Below are 22,106 nucleotides of genomic sequence, written 5' to 3' on the forward strand. Positions count from 1 at the left end.
TTTTCCCGAAAGGGTAGAATACGGCAGAAATAGTAAATACCAAACCCCGAAAAAAGAGGAAGTTAGTCCCTTACATAGAAATGGGTGGCGTGCTTTATGTGATATTAAAAATTGCCATAACAAGAATGGGCAGTAATAAAAATAAATTATTTCCCTTTTTGCAAAGCATGTGAGGGTAGGAAATTGACCCAAACTGCCAGAGAAATGAGGAAGCACCCTTTTCACACTGTCCTCAGAATGCTATTTCATAATTTATCCCATCCCTCAGATGCCCTTTCTCGGCCACGTCCCTGCTCTCTGCTCTTCAGCTGTCCTCTCACCAAGCTCCTCAATTAAATTACCTCACATTTTTCTCTGATCTGCTGTTCACAGCTTGTCACATCACTATACCATAAGCCTCCCCACAAGCTGCTGAAACAGGACACGAAGACAGCCGCTCCTTTCTCCCTTCAGCTGCTCCCTGGTGTCCTGGATCCTGTGCTCTAACTGCAGTTTCATTGTCCAGAGGGAGCATGCGCATATCTGCAAGACTCTTGCCACAGACCCACAGACTCCTCCGCTAAGGAGCATATGTATTCACAGCCCTAAAAAGAATCATGAAATGTGGCATGATCAACCTACTGAAGCAACAACCTATGTCCCAGACAGTTGATTTGAAAAAATATCAATCATGCTTGTCCTCATCCGGTTGGGGAAGAGAACGGGCAATTTTCTTCTGAGCACTTGGAATGATCAGAATCAAGCCGTGTAGTTATCACAAGTGCTCAGCTTTTTATCTTTTCGTTTCTGCAAAATAAGTATAATGGTTAATCCTTTGAGTCTGTGAGACATTGTTCACAAAACAGTATTTCAAAAAAATTTTATGAAATATTCCATGTAGAATAGCATGAATTATCCAGAACAGTGATACAAAGAACCTATGTACCAAATTAAAGCATTAAATCAAAAGGCCAATAACCGAGAAAAGAGAAAATATTGTTGCAAAATGAGTTGAGATTAAAGAGAGAGAGAGAGAGAGACACAGATGAGATTCTCCAGGTTGATGAGGCAGAAGTGCAAAAAGGCTCTTCCCAGAGGGTCAACACTTCAAAGAAACAGTACATTGATTTAAAGATGGTAATTTAGACGAGGCAGAGGAAGCTAACCTAGCCAATAAATAAGAGGAATCCCACATGAGCCAGGGAGACACCCTATTTCAAGGAGAGTTTAAAAACACAGGAAAATTGGAACCGGATGCACACATGAGTAGAAAAAAAGTGCCATTTTTTTCTCTTTTCCTCTCATTTCTCCCCTCAAGTAGGACTACTGGTCTGATTAAGAACCAGGTGGTCAAAGCCTCATGTACCGTGCCTGAGGGGAGGAGATAAATAGATCCATCCTTTTTGAAGAATAGTTTGACAATATGGTACCAAAAACTTAAAAAATGTTCATGCCTTTTGATCTGGTAATTCCATTTCAAGGATGTGTGAAAAGTTATGTGTGTGAGGATGCCATTTGCTGCTCTCTTTATAATCTTCTGCTTTGTTTATACTAGTGGAAAAAAGCAGAAACAATCTCGATGTCCAGTGATAAACCAGAATACGTCCATATGTGGCCTTCTAGACAGACATGTGAAATGATGCTGTAGAGGGATATTTAAGGATAGGAAAATATTCAGGAAATTGTGCCATTTAAGAAGGATGTTTACCAAAAAGTAGAAGTGTAATAATTGTTTTTTACACACACACACACATACACACACACTGAGGATTGGAAGATACATTCAGGATGCACACAGTAGGGATGGTAATATTATGAGCGCTGTCATTTTTTATTATATGCTTCTTTTTGAAAATATCTTTAATAAAAATATAGTAATTTCTGATAAAGAGAAAAAGCAATAAATTTTTTTTTAAGGAACAAAATCGGGGATGGTCTTGTGTATAGAATCCTATCAAAGACCAGGGCTATCAGGGCCTTGAACTCCCTGAGTCACTCTCTTAACTCGACAGTTGAGAAACCAAACATACATACAGAACAGGAAGGTTCTGACCTCAGAAACACTCAGGAAAGGAATTAAGGCAGTCACAGCAAGAGAAAAGAAAACAGCCGGCTGAAGACTGCTCCAACAGGTCTGAGTAGGTAAGTACAAAGAAGTGATAAGCATGTTTGATTTGGGAGTGGCGGCTGTTCAAGAGAGTTGAGAGTCCCAAGGGATGCTTGGTTTTGGAACAATAATGAATGGGAACTTAAAGAAATGAGGAGATATGGTAAAGAGTAGGGAACTAACATTTTCCCAGCACCTCCATGTAAAAGGCTCATGTTAACTCATGTAATCCTCTAACTCAGAAAATACCAGCACTCCCATTTCATAGATCAGGACACTGAAGTTAAAATAACTTGCAGTGGCCATGGATGTAGCAACTAACAGAGCTATTATTTGCTCTGAGGATGGATTCCCAAGTCCTTCCTCATTTTACTGTGCTACTCATTGTCTCCTTTATTTTATCTCCTGAGAGAAAGACCTCGATTTGTGCTACTTATTAACTGAGGCAGTGGGAATTTCAATGGCATCAAAATCTCAACTGGCTGAGTCAATAACATGGGGGATGCCCACAGCAAGCCCAGAACAAACTAACCATTGAAAGTGATATATTCATGAAACTCGGAAGGCCACCTCCCCCTGAGCCATGGCAATGGAGTGGAGAGAAAGAGTGGTATTTCAAAATTCCTACTTCTGGACATATAGGCACCTGAATGTCTTTTAATCCTGCTTTTACAGATATCAAGAAAATTGTGCCCCTTTCCTTCCAATACACCCCTCAGAGTTCCCATTGTGCTGTCCTTGAACTACCAGGAGTCTGCAGTTGCAGCACTAACAGTGACCTTATATAACAGCAGCGCTAGCCTGGCTATTATTTGGAGGAGAACATATCAGCAGGCACTGCAGTACCTTCCCTCTTTTGGGCTGGGAAATGGACAGCAGACAGTACAGATTCCATTAAATGGGAGATCTTGTCCACCTATTAGCTACTCACAGAAACCAGGACATGATCACTCTCTTTCAAGCCCTAAAGTACTCTCCTCAATGCAGGGTGAGTGAAAACATTAGGTCTTCTCATCCTTGTCTTATTGCTTTGATCATCTCAGAAGGGTTTTATTAGGACAGGCTTCTCCACAGTTATCCCTGACCACAGTGATCGATAACCAAGCCTACAGGTTTAGTTAAAAGTAAGTCATATTAGTAACAGGCTTTTTTTTTATTAAAAGAATATAATTTTGCAACCCCTTTTGCATGTTAATTATTTAGTACTTTTAGCCTTGGGTGATACTTCTAAATGGTAGCTACTAGCCACACGTGACTATTCAAATTTAAATTAAATGAGGCTAAAAATTTAGTTTCTCAGTCACACTAGCCACACTACAGGTGCCCGATAGCCTCATATCATTAGCAGCTACTGTATTAGATGGCACAGACATAAAACATTTCCACAACTGCAGAAAGTGCTACTGAACAAGGCTGCCACAGAGCAATGGGCAAACAAACTCAGAAACACTTAACTGAGTTCTTATGAGCCAGGCACTGTTCCAAATTTTTTGAATGTACTAGTTCATTTACTATTCACAATGATTCCATGAGTGACAGAACTTATTACTGTCCCCATATCACAGATGATGAAACTGAGGCACACAGTGATTAAACGATCTCTGATTCCTCTCTCTCCCACTGTATCCAAATCATCAGAACTTTTCTGTGCAGTGTCTCTCATACTCACGGCAGAGTCTGTCATCACAGACGCGATACTCATGTAGGTTTTTATTGGACAATTGCTATACCCTCCTAACTGGTCTCCTTGTTTCAACTATCCTTCTCCATCGTCCGCAGGATCACATCGTCCGCAGGATCAAATAATTAAAAGTTATTTTGTAGCAGATAAACCTTCAGTGAAGTCCCATGAATTAAGGTCAAATTCTTCAAAGCTGTTTTCAAAGTTGCCTACAATATGGTTGCAATTTTTCCTTCTAACCTTATCCTTATTTAATATCTAACACTACCAATAACTATGGCCATGACATTGGTGCAAGTCTGCTGAGAAGCAGATGCTAACACAGGATTAGATATGCAAGACGTTTCTTTTTTTTTTTTTTTTTTTAATTTTTTTTAACGTTTATTTATTTTTGAGACAGAGAGAGACAGAGCATGAACGGGGGAGGGTCAGAGAGAGGGAGACACAGAATCTGAAACAGGCTCCAGGCTCTGAGCTGTCAGCACAGAGCCCGACCTGGGGCTCAAACTCACGGACCGTGAGATCATGACCTGAGCCGAAGTCGGCCGCTTAACCGACTGAGCCACCCAGGCGCCCCAAGATGTTTCTTGAAGAAGGGAGCAAGACTGGGCCAGGAGAGCCTGTAGACTGAGATGTAGGTCCAGCCCTGTGGAGGAGAGGAAGAAGGAAGGGGGATAGGGTGGGAAGCATCTCAGAGTGCAGCACAGTGCCAAGAAAGGTTTGGCTATGCCAGTGGGGAATCTGTGCGCCAAAGCTGGTCAGTGGAGGACCCCAGGTCTTGCTGGAATGGGCAAGCCTTAGCATCTTCACTGTGCACAATCACCAGGGGGGATATTCTGACCCATTCTGGTTATGTATTTTATTTCATTTTATTTATTCTTAAAATCTTTTTCAAATTTTATTTATTTGTTTTGAGAGAGAGATAGAGAGTAAGCAGGGGACAGGCAGAGAGAGAGGGAGACAGAGAATCCCAAGCAGGCTGTTCCTCGCTGCGCAGAGCCCAATGCAGGGCTTAAACTCATGAACTGTGAGATCATGACCTGAGCCGAAACCAAGAGTCGGACACTCAACTGACTGAGCCACCCAGGTGTCCCTGATTATGTAATTTAATTAGTTTGGAGTGACCTTATTCCTGTCATCAGACAGTAAGGGCCCTAAGGGCAGGGACCATGTTTTTCAGTTTTATTTTCCCTTTGGTGACTAGCACAATGTCTTGTACATACAGTGGGCACCAACAGAGGGTGTACTCTGAATTCTACACAGTGCTCCAATTTCAGCTTTCTTAGAGTCCTTCTGTTTTAAACAAATACTTATGTCATCTTGTATTTCTTAAATGCAATTTTTTTCTACATCTTTATAGTTCAGAGAATTCAAATATCAGCCAACCTTGGTGAATTAATTCTTTTATGACTTGCTAATTACTTTGTCCTTTTCCTGCTCAAAGCCTACACTGAATTACTTCAACTTCACCTCCGAAGGGGACTAAAAAATTGCTGAACATAATTTGCACTTTACACAATAAAGTTACTAATGGCATTTTAGCAAGAACACCCATTATTTTCTCTGCAGCAATACATCAGCATTTCATCTGTTATAAATTGCTTGGTCAGCATCAAATGGCTTCAGAATAAATCTTTCTCCTTTCTGCCCCTGCTGTCTATGATAAAGAAAAGAGGCAGAAGGTAACCCTGTGTTCTGCATTCCCAGGCATATCATTTTCATGCTGCACGACTCTAATTTATTTCTAGTGATAAACCTCTTATAGTCCTATGCTGGATGATGCTCACACATGTTCAAGTACACACAGGAAGACACAGGTACCTCTTCAACATGAACACCAAAATGAAGGGGCTTCCAGGTGAATGGTTTAGGGACCATGCACTGTAGAATTTTGATGCCTATTACAGATTTTGGTAACAGGGCAGCTGTAAAAATAAACAGCAGTATTCAAATAATTAAGACTATTTTCTTTCAGCCTCACCTCCAGATATGGTTATAAATACCACAGTCATTAGATGGGACACAGAGTTATCTCTTTAAGATTAGGCTATTCTAGGAGAGCATGGGTGGCTCAATCGGTTAAGCGTCCCACTTCAGCTCAGGTCATGATCTTGCGGTTCATGAGTTAGAGCCCTGTGTCGGTCTCTGTGCCGATAGCTCAGAGCCTGGAGCCTGTTTCAGATTCTGCATCTCCCTCACTCTCTGCCCCTCCTCCGCTCTCTGTCTCTGTCTCTCTCTCTCAAAAATAAATCATCATTAAAAATTTTTTTAAAAAAAGATTAGGCTGTTCTGTCTTCACATTTCTAAGAAATATACCTAATAAGTTCTACTTTTTAAAAATCTCGTGCATCAAAATTTTCTCAACTCTATGATGTATCCGTTTTTGTACTTCTGAACATAGGCAATATCACAAAGTAGATGCCTACCTAATAAATATTTAAGTGAATGAGTTAATAGATGAATGCTTTTCATTTAGTCTGCTGAAGTCACATTAGTTAACAGTATTATTCATTCATCAAAACTAAATACTACTGTGTCATCTACAGTTATTATAAGCTAGTCCCTCTTCTCTATTTTAAATTATACCGATATTTGAGAGTTATGCTTACTGTCAGTTATAGTACTCACATTTCAAATATATGGAGGACTTTACGAATGTTATTATGAATAATGGTGATTAGTTGCTTTTAATATCGTAAGCAGAGCGAGAAAAAATAGACATAAGCTACAGCATGAGAGATTTAAGTTAGACAAGAGTGTTCTGGCATCAAATCTAATTAAACACTAACGTGGATTATTGAGGGAAGTAATGAAATTTTCCTTCTTGGAAGTCTTTAAAAATAAGTTGGAACCTCATCAATGCATACATCATTAAATAAGTTCCCATATAAAGATGGAGGGATTGGTTTCAATGTTCTCTGAATGACAGATATGTTTATTAAGGTATATATAAAATAGTATAAATTTCTGTAGTACGGGCATTCATATAAAATCCTAGTATCAATTTATAATCAAAGACATGAATCAGGTACCAAAGAAGTGACTTCTGGTTCTAGTCCCTCATTCCACATGTGACTTTGGGGCAAGCCATTTTTACCTCTAAGATAAAGATTCTTTTCCAATTAAATAGAATAATCCTAATTCTAAGTATATATTCTTCAAAATAAATTACATAAGATCTTGTTGGGTAAGTTATATTCAAATAAATAAGCAGTAGGGATATTTGATTCCTACAACTTAAGGTTATTTAAGAGTAGGTACTTAGAATTAGGACTATTCTATTTAATTGGAAAAGAATCTTAGAGGTAAAAATCATTTGCCCCAAAGTCACATGAGGAATGAGGGACTAGAACCAGAAGTCATTTCTTTGGTACCTGGTTCATGTCTTTGATTATGAATCCTCATTCTATTGTCCTGAAGTAAATTATACTGTGTATATAAAGAACAATGTTTAGCATACTGATAACAATTAGAAAAGAACTACTAATAGATAAACTTTAGATTATGGCAATTAAGTGACTAGCAACCTGACACAGGATTTATCTTTAAAATCCAGGTGCTTTAATGTATTTATAGCAATCTTCTCTATGCTGATATTCTTATTGTATAACTTTATTATTATACCACAGGTGAATCTATCATTTTAAAATTCCCAGGCACAAGGCACTGAGCAAATGAAAACTAACACTCCCTTCATGTTATAGAATTTAGAGTACAATCCTTTCTTAACCATTGGAGTATATTTTCCTCTTCAAGGTTGACAACTTTTGAAAAAATCATGGTACAGACTATGCAATTTATGTTTAAAATGTTGCCACTGCTTTTGTGTTAGGATTCATATTATGAGCAAATTCACATATATTGCCTTTTTTTACTGCTTGGATATTGATCTATTTTGACTGTGGTCATCAGAGGCCATATCGCCTAAAAAGAACATATAATTCCATTCTCTGCTTTATTTTTAATTTTTTTTAGTTTATTTATTTATTTTGAGAGAGAGAGAGAGGGAGAGAATACATGAGTGAGTGGGGGAGGGGCAGAGAGAGAGGGAGATGGAGAATCCTAAGCAGGTTCCACACTGTCAGCACAGAGCCCTACATGGGGCTCAATCCCACAACCACAAGATCACAACCTTGCTCGATATATCAAGAGTCTGATGCTTACTCAACTGAGCCACCCAGGTGTCCGTGTCTCTTTTAAAATAGAGACTTTGGGCTACAACATGTTTTTCCCAACAGCTCACCTCATCACTCAGAGATACCAATACGAAAGCAGTATTTCAGGTGGGAGTGCAGAAGGAAATAACCAGAGTTATTTGCAGGGTACAATCAAAGGTTCCAGTGGCAGAAACGTGCTACAAGTTGGGAGAATGTGAGTTACAAAGCATACAGAGAATGAGTAACAGTGAAATGGATAAAATGAACTCATGGGGAGCAATTAGATAAGGATAAAAGGTATCGAAGTGGAAGAGCCCAACCATGTCAAAAGGACCAACTTTTAGGAGAAGGGCAGTAAATCATGTCTTTAAGAACATCAGAGGTGGAAGCCATGTTGAAGGTCATATGGAGACTAATCTCCCTTTACAAATGAGGAAATAGGCCTAATGAGAGTATGTGACTTTCTCAAAGTCATCTTATCCTAGGAAATGACAAATGCACCACACAATTCAGAATAATGAGTGGCAGTTTCAGAGCCAAAGACTTTGCACTGAGCCAGGGCTGCCTGTCCCCTCGGGGAGGACTGTCTCTCCAAGTGCCCTAGCCTTGTTCCTATGGATCATCACATTTTATTTTATTTTATTTTATTTTATTTTATTTTATTTTATTTTAAGTTTTTTTTTTAATTTTTCTAATGTTTATTTATTCTTGAGACAGAGACAGAGCGCGAACAGGGGAGGGGCAGAGAGAGAGGGAGACACAGAATCTGAAACAGGCTCCAGGCTCTGAGCTGTCAGCACAGAGCCCGATGTGGGGCTCGAACCCATGAACTGTGAGATCGTGACCTGAGCTGAAGTCAGACACTCAACCGACTGAGCCACCCAGGCGCCCCAGGATCACCACATTTTAAATCTAGTGAGTGATGGGGAATGATAGGCAAAGAACAAAAGGACATCTGCCAATGCTCAGAATGTATTCAGTCTGATGGTTCCAGTCCACCTTTTGACTAGCACCGTCCTAGTCAGTTCTGGACAGGAGGTGAAACAAGTGTTATTTTGACATGGTTCTGCCTATGGAGACAGACCCACTGAGAGTCTGTAGTCGACAGGCTCAGACGATGGGAAGAGCCATGCCAGCCCCTCTCAAGGCTCAGCTACTTCAGGGAAAAAACAAAGGCAGCATGCAGGAAAGGGGAGGTCAGATGAGTGGCCAGGGAGAGGGCACATACATACAAAAGTCCCGAATTTGGAGGAGGCTCATCCACACTTCAGATGCACAGCAGACATGAGGAAGGGGGCAGTGCACAAGGAGATCACACACAATGCTATTCTGGGAAGGGTTCTCTGTGATCTGTAACTTATATGGATATAATAAACTCCATGCCTGAGACACAAAAGCCCCAAACAACCACCACCAAAACACAAAACATGTGTTTAAAGGGGAAAATTACCCACAATGTTGGTTTTTTCCACATGGCTGGACCAGGAGGGTTGCAAAATCCATCATTGTTAGTGGCCAGAAAGCCAACCAGGGGAGCCCTCTTAGAACTTTTAAAGGGAAACATTTTGGATGAACCTCTTGGTCTTACAAGAAAGACAGCTAGTTATATTTAACTATAAACACATGGCAGTAGGTGTCAGAGATATGCTCCATTTGAAAACTATATAAAATAAATGCTATTTTTGGAAAAGGAAACTAAACTAAGAATAGATAACCTGAGACTACCAGACAGGGGCTAGTGCACCTGGCTGTGCTTTCTCGAGCATTTAGCACTTAGATTTAGCCTTCGGCTGAACTGCTCTCACTTCAGCAATCTTTAATTTATGCAGATGATTCATTTGCAATATTAAATCATTACAACACTGTAACAACAACAACAACAACAACAACAAGACACTAGAAATAGAGGAGGCCTGCTCTGACCACCTAATGTAAACCTGCAAACTTTCTCCATTGTGAAACAGACATTCCTCTTATTTTGCTCTACTTTTTTCTTCTTTTTAAAGCAATTCTCATCTTCTTTTTTTTTCTTTTGCAATTTTCATCTTCTAACATACTATAATGTGTTTATTTGTTTAGTGCTTACTTTCTGTTCTCCAACAGGATATAAGCTCCAAGAGGGCAGGAATTTTTGTAATGTTGCTCATAGATGTATTCTATGCACCCAGAACGATGTGTGGCACACAGTGGGTGTGCAAAAATGCTGGCTGACGAATCAGAACAAGAACAAGACGTGCATGAATTGTAAATACTGTACAAAGCCCTTTTTTTCAGATGACAATGAAGCTGCCTCACCAGTAACTACAAAGAATATATATTTTTCAATAGAAATCACCAAAATTAAAAAAATTCAAATTCAGAGGTTAGTTGGGGGTGTTCTGCTATCAGAAGAAGGAGGTGATTCACTCTAAAGATTCCAGGGGGAAGTGACCCCAGCATACTTGGGGCCAAGCTGATGACATGCTCCTGCATATCTTTGGGTATATAGAGGGAAACTGAGGTAAGTTCTGAGCAGTGGGAAAAGATAACTCACAAGGGTTTGTCTTTGGTGTATATATATATATATATATATATATTTTTTTTTTTTTTTTTTTTTTTTTTTTTTTTTTGAGAAAGAGACAGAGAGCGAGTGAGCAGGGGAGCAGAGAGAGGGAGAGACAGAATCCCAAGCAGGCTCCACACCATCAGTGCAGAGCCAATGCGGGGCTTGAACTCACAAACCATGAAATCATGACCTGAGCTGAGATCGAGTCACACACTTAACTAACTGAGCCACCCAGGTGGCCTGGTGGCTTTATAATATTAATACTTTTTTTTTTTTTTTATGGTGTTTGCCTGGGCATAAGTAATACTTTCACAGTATCTCCCTCTATTTTGAGGCAGCCAAGATTATTTTCTGAACCTTGGAGAGTGTACTTGCCCACTACCAAAGTGGACCATTTGTTGCTCGGTTTAAGAAAGCATGTACAAATTCAGTACTTTTTCCACATGGCATGGCTAAAAGTATTACTCTCAAAGATTGCTTAACTAGCTGCCCACCTCCTGTGTTTTATTACCAGGGGAGCATTTTACAGAAATGAGTGATTGCTTGGTCTTCACTGCCAAAGTGCCAGGAGATCAAGTAAATAATGAGAGAACGCCAAAGTCTCTGCTACCAAACAGATAGGAACTTCAGGTGGTATTTATTTAAGACCCTGTATTTCTTAGGTTATGGTGGGGGTCTATGAAGAAGAAAGGTAGCAGACATGTAGCCTAGATTTACAGGGATTATTCAAAGCTCTACCTTAGCAAAAAAACAAAAACACAACAAAAAATACTAAGAAACAAACAAAACTCCCCTCCTGTATAGAAACTATTCCATAACCATGGAGGAGGGGTCTAAAACACAACTCACCAAAACGTAGAAAAGACACAGAATGCATGGAGTGGGCAGGTCTTGAGAATCCTATCCCCACACAAAGAGAAACTGTGCAGTATCCAGAGAGAAGAGATGGTATGGTAGCTGGGGAGAATTAGCAACCAAAGGGGATGAATCAGCTCAGCGTCTGAAAACACCTACAGGTTCTGTCAAACCTGCCCGCAGTCTTCAAGAGCTTCAAGGCTCACAAACAGGAAACTGCTGGGTATGACTTAATCTGACTCTCAACCTCCTCAGAGAAGAGCTTGCCCAAAAAGTTATGAACAGAGTGCGGAGCCAAAAGGTGAGAGGTGAAGAAGAATGTGAGTTCAAGTTCAGAGTATGGGGCATTTAGGTTCTCAATTCTCAAAGCATAGAGGAGTTATTTGGGATTTCAGCATTGCGTTCAAAACTGGTCAGCATCTCTACGAGCAGCCCAATGCTTTATAGAAAGGAGGAGAACGAAAATTCAATTACAAAGGGACTTGTGAAGACGTGAGTTGAAGTCGTTCATTTATTCACCTGTTCATTTACTCAAGACATTCTGTATTAGAATATTTTCAGGAACAGAAAACTGAATTGACCTAAACAAATAAGAGGGTTTATTATCTCACACAACAGAGTTGCATGGAGGTAGAACTGTCCCAGGACTGGTTTATTTATAGCACCTCAGCAACATCATTAAGCACCCAGGTTCTTTCCCTCTTTCTATTTTGATTTGGTTAGAGTAACCAAAAATTTACCCCCTGGATCAAGAACTGGAGTTGGGGCCTGGGCCAGCTGCCCTAGAGCAGCTGGAGGAAAGCAAATACTTCAACCAAGTCAGGGTTGTGCTAGAAAGAAAGGGGCTAATGGCCACTGCGTGGGCCCCAGAGATATCTGTGGAAGGTCACTCAACAATATTCACTAAAAACCTACTATGTGTCCATTCCTGCACTGGTCACTGGAAACATGGAAAAAAGGAACTACCTGCCCATAGGAGTTTAGAGACTAATTGGTGAGACAAACATTAATGAAATAAACATGAAAATAAAGACAAAACAACAACAGCAGTAGTGTTATCCTGAAAAGGTACATGGTGCCAATGAAAGCATAATCGGGGGACCTAGGTTAATGAGGGGGAGAGGAGGAGTCCCTGAAGAAGGGAAACTGGAGCTGTTGGGATAGGGGATGGAGAAACATTTCAGGCAGAGGGAACAAATGGAGTGGCCAAGTGGAAGGAGTGAATATGGCACATTCAAAAACCATCCCCAGATGGAGAACAGACAGAGGGTGAGTTTGGAGCAAGATGATGCTGAAAAGGTTCACAGGAGCCAGACTATATGAGTTACATACAATGGAAGAAAATGTTAACAAATTCATATTTTTAAAAAGTTGATTTATTTTGAGAGAGAGAGCGAGAGTGAGAAGGGGAGGAGGGACAAAGAGAACAGAAGAGAAAGAATCCCAGGCAGGCCCCATACCATCAGCGTAGAGCCCTACACGGGGCTTGATCCCACAAACCGTGAGATCATGACCTGAGCTGAAATCAAGAGTTAGACGCTTAACCAACTGAGCCACCCAGGCACCCCCAAAATTCATATTTTTATTTTAAAAAACCTTTTTAATGTTTATATTTATTTTTGAGACAGAGAGAGACAGAGCATGAGTAGGGGAGGGGCAGAGAGAGAGGGAGATACAGAATCCGAAGCAGGCTCCAGGCTCCAAGCTGTCAGCACAGAGCCCGACGCGGGGCTCGAACTCGCCAACCACGAGATCATGACCTAAGCCGAAGTCGGACGCTCAACCGACTGAGCTACCCAGGCGCCCCAACAAATTCATATTTTTAAACTTTCAAGATCTTAGACTTTTTGTTCACATCAAGTTTGACACAAAACAGGCCTCTAAAATGTCCTACTACCCAGATGCTCTGAGAATATTAAATGGCCATCCCCTGTCCTTTCAAAATGAATACTTCTAGTCACTTCACATAAAAGTATCCCATAGGAAGAAAGGCTGGGCACAGGGGTGGGGAGGCAAGGCATGGGAGACCTGGAACCTGGGTTGAAAGATGAAGCCACACAGTTGTAACTGATTGGAAAAGGAAGGAAATAATTGAAGAGGCCAAGTTGGGAAAAGTATGTGGAGGAAGGCTGTGACTCTCAGGGTCGAACAGGATCAGGGACCTGCATGGGGGTTCCTCATGTACAGTAACAAGATAGGGTGCTTGAGCTGGGGGGGTGCGGAAGGCTCAGAAGCACAGTGAAAGGAGGGACCCTGAGGAGGGGCAATCTTACCCCAGGCCCGGCCTCACACCTTTGGGTGTTAACTCGCTCTATATTCTGGGGAGGTAACAAGAGTGAGACTGCAATATTCAGTGTGCTTCTGTGCTTTTTGGGGTGTGCCTGCTTACTTAGCAAGAGATTACACAGAAATTACTCAAGGTAAAGTGCACAGAGTCCTCTCTCAGCAAATGAGAATATGCTTTAGGAATAAACAACACTACCACTTCCTTACGGGGCAAAAAAATATTACCTCTTAAACTGGTTTCTTATCACTACAAACTAACTCATAATCTCTCAATAGCTAAGTATAAATGGTCTAATTAACCATCTTTTGCCCTTCAAACACTTGAGGATTTCCAAGGTGACTAACCATGCATTTCTTCTACCACATGGATGAGCATGTAACTGAAAGGATTCGCATCCTCCAAAGCAGACATTTAAAGTGTGACAAAGCCATCTCAGAGAAAGTTGGCCCTTTTGAAATGAGAAAACTAATTATCCGGTGAAAAGGCAGTCTCTTCCCACTGGAAACCAGCTACGTGGTCGAGGAGAATGAAAGGCATGGACCATGGCAAATCAGATCTTTAAAAATGGTAAACAAAATAAGCCACAGAACAATTAACACATGTGGGAAAACGCAAAACACCACCAGCCACACAGTTGATTTGGTTTTAAGAAAACTGAGTCTGTGTTTTAGAAAGAAAAAAAAAAAGAGTGAAAATACATAAAAGTAAAAAATAAATCAATAAGTAAATGAAACAAAACACCCTAAAAACACAACTAAAAGCCAAGTAAAACTCATACACACAGACCTTCACAGACTACACAAATTACTTTGTCTGAATCATCTACAAACTTAGGAAACAGTCCTTATACATGTATTTTATCCTTCAGGAATACAGCCCATGTCTCCTCTGGAATCTCGACTGCTAACACACACAAGGCAGTGAACCATGGAGACGGTCTTCCTTTTAAAATAAGGACACAGTTTATTTTCTCCAGATCAGATGTAGCCGTGACTGAGAACCTGTGCATGCTGTAGAGACAGAGAGAAAAGGAAATGGATGGTGAAAGCAAATTTAATTCAGTGAGCTAGCAACATCATAATGCGCAAAGCTGGGAAGGGGAGAGAGGTGGAGACATACACAGTGCCTACCTTGTTCCTTTCTAGTTTTATCAAATTGCATTATATATTTATGACTTTTATCCTAAAAAGCATGAAAAATTGACAATAAAAGGTTATCTGAATGTAACATTGGTCTTTGGTTAAAGTGTCCAGCACAAAAAGAATCAAATTTTTTTCAACGAGCCTTCAAACAAAGTGTACATGCTCTTGACATCTGCTGATGAGCTATGGTTTCCTCTTCTTCAAAACTCAAAGCTTCTCTAAATTAAACATAAGCTTGTTTTGGGTATCTGTAAAATATATGTGGATAAAATTCAAAGTTTTAGAAAGGGAGTTGCCATAGAAACACACAACTCCCTAAAAGAGCAATCCGTTGCCTCTTAAGGGAACCCATCATCATAGATATTTAGTGAGCCCTGCAGACAATGCATAAAGGACAGTTGGAATACACACACTGGACAAGTACACAAATTAAATAAGTCAAGTGCTTTAAGTAAGGGATGATGAGCCCGTTTGTATGTGTGTGGTGGGAGGAAGTATCATGTGAGCTGAATCCTGTGGTACAGCTGAAATGTAGCCATCATAAGAAGATTTATTTAAAACACAATTCTGTAACAAGCTGGGCATTGCACCCAGTTATCACTATGGACTGTTTTCTGTGAATTCTTTTAAAATGTGGATGTAAGTACTTGAAGTAGCACTTACAAAAATAGCCTTATTTTTACTAGCAGAGTAGACTCAAGCTAAAAATAAATTAAATGGGAGTTTCATACTGCAGACTTAAAAAACATAGTATCAGTATGCCTAAGACCACCTCTTTCTCAGAAGCTTCTGTGCAGCATTCCAAAAAGGCCACCTGATTTCCAGCCAGATTACTGTTCTTCAGACTTGGTCTTGAGACAAAGGTACCTCATGGAGATAACCTCTAAGCTGGAGTCTTGAATCAAAACCACTATTGGTCCTTAGAGAAGGATTTCTGCTCTCAGACTTTTACCAGAAAAGGCCAAATTATCACACAGCCCTTTGACAATGGGATGGTCCTAACTGGGAGGAAACAAAATAAGTATTTTTGAGGGGCTGTATTCCCAAAATACCTGCAATGAAAGTCTGGGATTAAAAAAAAGTTCAAGCCAGGTAAGTCATGATTTGTATGAAAATGTGATCTTTTCTTCAGTTCAATTTCTTTCAAGGTGACATATATACAACACCCTGGGCTTTGGGAGAATTCTCCAGTGGGGACTGAAAAGGAAGTATCTGGTGGCAGTGGAGAGTCACATGGGGACTTCCAATAGATATTCTCCATCTACAAGAGAAGGGAAGGGTCTCCATGCTGTAGCTGTTTGATAAACACACCACAGCAGCCTTTTGACTTCTGGTATAAGTAAAAGTGGCTTTTTGGTGCTATATTTTGAAGGCAACAGGTAAAGGCAATGAAGTGATAAGTATTTACAATACAGATTTAATATTTCTAAAACAAAATTTCTGAGATTTTCTGCTTTAAGCAGGATCATCCTGCTTAACATCTTGTCTCACTAATCTTTACTTCAATTTTGAAGAGTAAAGTGTGAATGCCTAGAAATATCCAGTCACCTTTTCAGAATCAGCTATCTAAGCACTACCTTTTCAAACAGCTTTAATCTAGAGGGCTATTTTATTTGAGAGAGAAAGAGAGAGAGAGAGAGCCCGATGCAGAGCCCGATGTGGAGCTCAATCCCATGATCCTGAGATCATGACCTGAGCCAGAATCAAGAGTCAGAGGCTCGCTTCGGATTCTGTGTCTCGCTCTCTCTCTGACCCTCCCCTGTTCATGCTCTGTCTCTCTCTGTCTCCAAAATAAATAAACGTTAAAAAAAAAAATTAAAAAAAAAAAAAGAGATGCTCAATTGAGTGAGCCACCTGGGTTCCCCTAGAGTGCTATTTTAATAAGAATGTTTATAAAATTATAAAATTGAATTGTTTAAAAATTTTATTCATCAAGATTAAAGGTATCTGCATTTAAAAAAAGGTAATACATTCAGAAACAGTATACACATTACCATGATGTGAAATTACAAAAAATCGCAGACATTCATGGTAACTCAGGAATGAGCCTTTCCATGCAGCTTAGTTTCCCAGAGAGCTGATGGGCTCCAGAGTTTACTTAAAATAGAAGTATTTCCAAAATGTACCACATATCTTTGTGCATCCAACGTCAGAACTAAGTGCATGATATACCTTTTTTTCTTGATAACTTATGATTGAAAATACCAGCCCATATGTAGAAGTTGAATATAGTTCTTCAAAATGTAATACATATGTGGTTGTAGATGAAAATATATGTGCTGAGGACCATGGAACAGGAAGGATTCCATTTGACCCCCAAATCTGTCCTCTCAAAAAAAATTCCTGATATCAACTTCTATTCTGATCATTTGCCTCTCCTCACAGAGGTAGGGTGTAAGCTATGCAGTGCAATATGACTTTCTGGGGGTGTACGGTGTTGTTTGGAAAAGCTAGTTAGTGAAACAAAGTCTAAAGAGGTTTCCTGACAAATGGTTTTTCTGTTCTCTAGGTGGACATCTGCTTGGATGTTGTTATTGGCTGCCTATGACTTTGGCTGGAGCTTCAGCCTATAGTGGTGCTCAAGAGCTGTGGGCAGGTATGACCTTCCCCAGCTTTCTCACAGGCACTTTCAGTTACTCAATGGTTCCTTCAACGGTTGGGGAAGAGGAACACCCTTGACCAGTTCACAAATCTGAGTTCCCATGGTTGGGAGTTCTCCAATGCTTCACTTCTTTTTGCTGGAAAGAAAACAAAAAAACAAAAAAAACAAAAAACAAAACCTGTTGGTAGAAAAAAATTGGCACAATCCCTTTGAAAGAGCAATTTGGAGTGCTCTCTCTCTGGATATCAAAGCATAAGAAAGTACATATTATTTCACTCAGCAAATTGCTTTCTAGGAATCTAGCCTAAGGAAATCATATAAACAACCTGTAAACTTTGGATATGTAAACAAAGGACATGCGCAAAGAGGTTGACAGTACCATTGATTATAAAAATAAAGTTTTGAGATGCCTGGGTACATCAGTCGGTTAAGAGTCCGACTTCAGCTTAGGTCATGATCTCATAGTTCATGAATTTGAGCCCCATGGGCTCTCTGCTGTCAGCTCAGAGCCCACTTCGGATCATCTGTCTCCCTCTCTTTCTGCCCCTCCCCCGCTTTTGCTCTCTCTCTCTCTCTCTCTCAAAAATTAAGATTAAAAAAATTAAAAAAAACCATTTTGCTAAGCTTCTAGAAACCTAATGTATTGCTTAATAAAATAATAGAGTCAAGCAACAGGAGACTATTCTGCCATTAAGATTTTAAAATAACAATGCGACCTACATTAATTGAAACAAAGATTTCCACCATATATTGTTAAGTGAAAAATAAAAGATTTCACAAATACATATGGTATACATAGGAAAAATTCTGGAAGGATATATATTAGAGATTCCCAAATTATTCTGGAAGGTATTAGAGTCTCAGTAATTTTTTTGATAGTGCCTCCAGACCAAAATAAATATCTAACAGTGCTGTCTGTTAAGTAGTTAGGTCCAAACAACTTAAGTATTTATGTCTTAATGACTTAGTAGCTATTTGAAAAAAATAACACACATAAGTTAAAAGTATTTTTTTTCCTTTTTAAATAACCTTCTAATAACTTATTAATAGAATGTGTGCACCTGTTGAGCCATGCACAACTTCAGATCTTGGAATCAGGTTGAATACCATTTCCCTCATTTCCTGTTTCATATTGGTTTTCACATGGTACTCACTTTTTACCATTAAAAAGTTAGCAACCATTGAAAATTCACTTTTGCAAAGATATGATGTCATCAGAAGGAATGCAGTATGATCTTTAATGTTGAAACTATGAATTACCTCCAATGGTATTGGACAGATGCATTTCCCTTGATGCAAAATAACCTGCAGCAACCTCATGAATTTGCTGTGGTGCCCCAGAGCACCTTGGCATGCAGCTTGGGAACTGCAGATATATAACAATATTAACAGCTGCTTTCTCTCGGGTTACGGGTGATTTTTTTTAAAAAAAGATTTTCTGAACCTTTTCCCAATAAACATCTGTTACTTTTTGCAATGAGAAAAACCATTAAAAGGATTGATATATTTTCAGAAGTTTTTTTCCCCCTTTGGCTTAAACACAAACATTTATCTCTTACTATTCTGGAGGCTAAGAAGTCCAAGATCAAGGCCCCAGCTGATTAGGTATCTGATGAAGAGCCCTTCCTGGTTCACAGACAGCTGTCTTCTTGCTGTGAAAGCTTTCTGTTCTAAAAAAAAGATGGATATTCTATTCTCCTCAATTTTTTACTCTTAGAAAAGTCTGGGCATAAACAACATTAAAAATTGAAAGTATTGATTGGAAATAACCTAAGTGTCCCTTGATAGATGAATGGATAAACGTGTGGTATATATATACAATGGAATGTTACTCAGCCATAAAAAGAAGCAAATCTTGCCATTTGAGGCAACATGGATAGACCTTGAGAGCATTATGCTAAGTGAAATAAGTCAGATAGAGAAAGACAAATATATGATTTCACTTATATGTGGAATCTAAACCCTGTTTCTCTTTCTTTCTTTCTTTTTTTAGTAGGTTCTATGCCCAATGTGGGGTTTGAACTCCTGACTGAGATCGAGTCACACTCTCTACTGACTGAGCTAGCCAGGCACCCCCTCTAAAAAACAAATGAACAAACAAAACAAAACTCATAGATACAGGGAACAGATTGGTGAGGGAAAGAGGTGGTGGGGTAGGTGAAATGGGTGAAGGGAGTCAGTTACATGGCGACAGATGGTGACTAGACTTATTGTGGTGATTACTTTATATACAAAAATTGAATTATTATATTGCACATTTGAAACTAATTTCTTGTATACTAATTTTACCTCAATTAAAAAAAAACTACATGACAGGTATAACAAGACCTTAAAAAAAGCAAGAAAATCTTGGATGATGTTTTAATGATAGAAAACTCACTCCTGAATAACTTTCTGCAATAACTCTTACTATTCTGAATCCTTCCTTGATACTTGCACAGATAGGACTGATGAAGTCACCGTGTCAGGACACTGACCCAGACATTCACCCTACTTCCTGTGGGTAGTCACTACAATTGTTTAACAATAGACTCTCTGTCCCTCAGCTGATGTGCCTATAACACAGCATGGTCACACCATTGTGGGAACTGAGCTGCAAATGGTCCTTTGCTCTTGGTCTGCAGGGCTTCAGTCTCTGGATTAATGGTGTTCCTTTTAACACAGTGCCTGCTGATATTCACCCTGGTATCCCCTGCCACTGTCTTTAAAGGTCTCTACTACTCTCTTTGTTCCCTCTGGTTATTTCTGCCCAGTCTGTCAGTTTTGGCACTAACGAAATGAATGGCCTTTTATAACTTCACCAATTGGGACTTTAAGAACCAACAGAGTAGTATAACAGATATTTAGCTTTCTTTGTAGTTAGTTGTTGGTGTTTTGTCTGTTTTACCCCTTGTGGGGGTTGGTGGAGACAAAGGAAAATTTTCTCGTTTAAATTGTTTTAAATATTTATTTATTTTTGAGGTGGGAAGCAGAGAGAGGGAGACACAGAATTTGAAGCAGGCTCTAGGCTCCGAGCTGTCAGCACAGAGCCTGACACGGGGCTTGAAACCACTAACTGTGAAATCAAGACTTGAGTTGAAGTTAGACACCCAACTGACTGAGCCACCCCTGAGCCTCAGGAAAATTTTCTAATTTCAAGCTATTGTTAAAACCTGAGGATTTTTAAAGTTTGGTGTTGAAGTTTTATTGTGGTCAATATTTTCTAATCATTTACTTTCTTACTATAGAAATGCCCATGGAATTATTAAAAACCATTTATTTTTCCAATCTAGCAATGTCTACAAATGTATATGTCAATTTCAACTTAACCTTTACAAATTTAAGTTAGAATTAACAATGCTGCAGTAGTAGGATATTTGAAGTAACTATCTGCATGAACTTTAATTGGAATGCCCCCAAGAGTCTTAAATATATTTGTTAAAAAATGAAGAAGAATAGGATCTTCCAATCCTTTACTTGTCTAATTACTCCCTACAGTACTTGCCACATTATAACATACCATATACTTTGCCTATTTATCTTGTTAATGGTCTCTGTCCTCCAACAAGAATGTAAGCTCAACAAGAGTAGGAATTTTTGTCTATTTCAATCACTGATCTATCTCCACCACCCAAAATAGTCTGGCAAAATGTAGGTGCTCAACAAGTAGTTACTAAAAAGTAAGTGAACGAGTGACTAATTCTTAAAGACCTTTTATAACTCCATTTTAGAGGGCCACAGATGAGAAAAATATTTTTAAATGAACATTAATGTTTATGCAAAACAACTACTGCTTTTTTGTGTAGGTGAAAATCAAAGTCAACCTTTGATTACAGTAAAATCCACAAATTACAAGGATTTAACCAATTTTTTATTGCTTTCCTGTGGGAAACATTTTAACTTTCAAGTAAAGAGACATTTTGATTGTCAAAGTATGGCAAGTGCATGTAGAATACCTAAAAATGCTGAGGTGAATTAAAAACATTTTTTAAAAATCACAGCTAAACTTTGAGAAAGTAATAGTAATTGTTAAAGGTCAAAAATGATAAGAAGACTAGAAGCTAGGAAGATATGTACTTGAGAAAGTAATAGTAATTGTTAAAGGTCAAAAATGATAAGAAGACTAGAAGCTAGGAAGATATGTACTCTGGAGACATAAGCCAATCCTTGGTTTTAAGAGACAAAAAGTCTATGGGACAGGAGACAAGCCTAATGCTCACACCCTTGAAAGGTAAAAATCCTCAGTGGTTAAGTTAAAAAAAAAAATCTTCCACGAACAGAAGAAAGGATAAGGCTTAGTGATGGGAATGGAGGGACAAAGGAAAAAGTTTCCTCAAAAAATTCTAAGCCGAGGGGTGCCTGGGTGGCTCAGGTGGTTAAGCATCTGACGCTTGGTTTTGGCTTAGGTCATGATCTCAGGGTTTGTGGGTTTGAGCCTCAGGCTCTACGCTGACAGTGTGGAGCCTACTTGGGATTCTCTCTCTCCCTCTCTCTCTGCCCCTCCCCTGTTCATTTTCTCTCTTTATCTCTCTCTCACTAAATAAATAAACATACAAATTAGTTAATTTATTAATTAATTAAAAAAAGAAAATTCCAAGCCTGGTCTTGTACTGTTTGGGATCAGAACTTCTACGTACTTTCTTAAACACAAACATTTAGGGTAGGAAAGTCGTAGAGAGACAGTGCCCTCGAACACATGACAGAAGCAAATGCAAAGACTCTCTAGAATAATGAACTTCAAATCCAAGTGTCAAAGGATTTTCATACGTGGA

The 22,106-nt window shown here is 39.3% G+C and overlaps 1 protein-coding gene across 6 annotated transcripts in view; it reads right to left on the reverse strand.

The window, feature by feature from the left end:
• The window catches only part of BACH2 (BTB domain and CNC homolog 2), a 358,132-nt gene that overhangs the window by 205,540 nt on the left and 130,486 nt on the right, over positions 1-22,106 (reverse strand). The window contains exon 1 of one of the 6 annotated variants that reach the window (XM_058734720.1): positions 11,319-16,460. The exons of the other annotated variants lie outside the window; for them this stretch is intronic. The gene's annotated coding sequence lies outside the window, so the exon portion shown is untranslated. Of the gene's footprint in view, positions 1-11,318; positions 16,461-22,106 lie in introns of those variants that run through there. 6 annotated transcript variants of the gene reach the window in all.

Source organism: Neofelis nebulosa, chromosome 6, assembly GCF_028018385.1.
Source record: "Neofelis nebulosa isolate mNeoNeb1 chromosome 6, mNeoNeb1.pri, whole genome shotgun sequence".
NCBI classification, from domain to species: domain Eukaryota; kingdom Metazoa; phylum Chordata; class Mammalia; order Carnivora; family Felidae; genus Neofelis; species Neofelis nebulosa.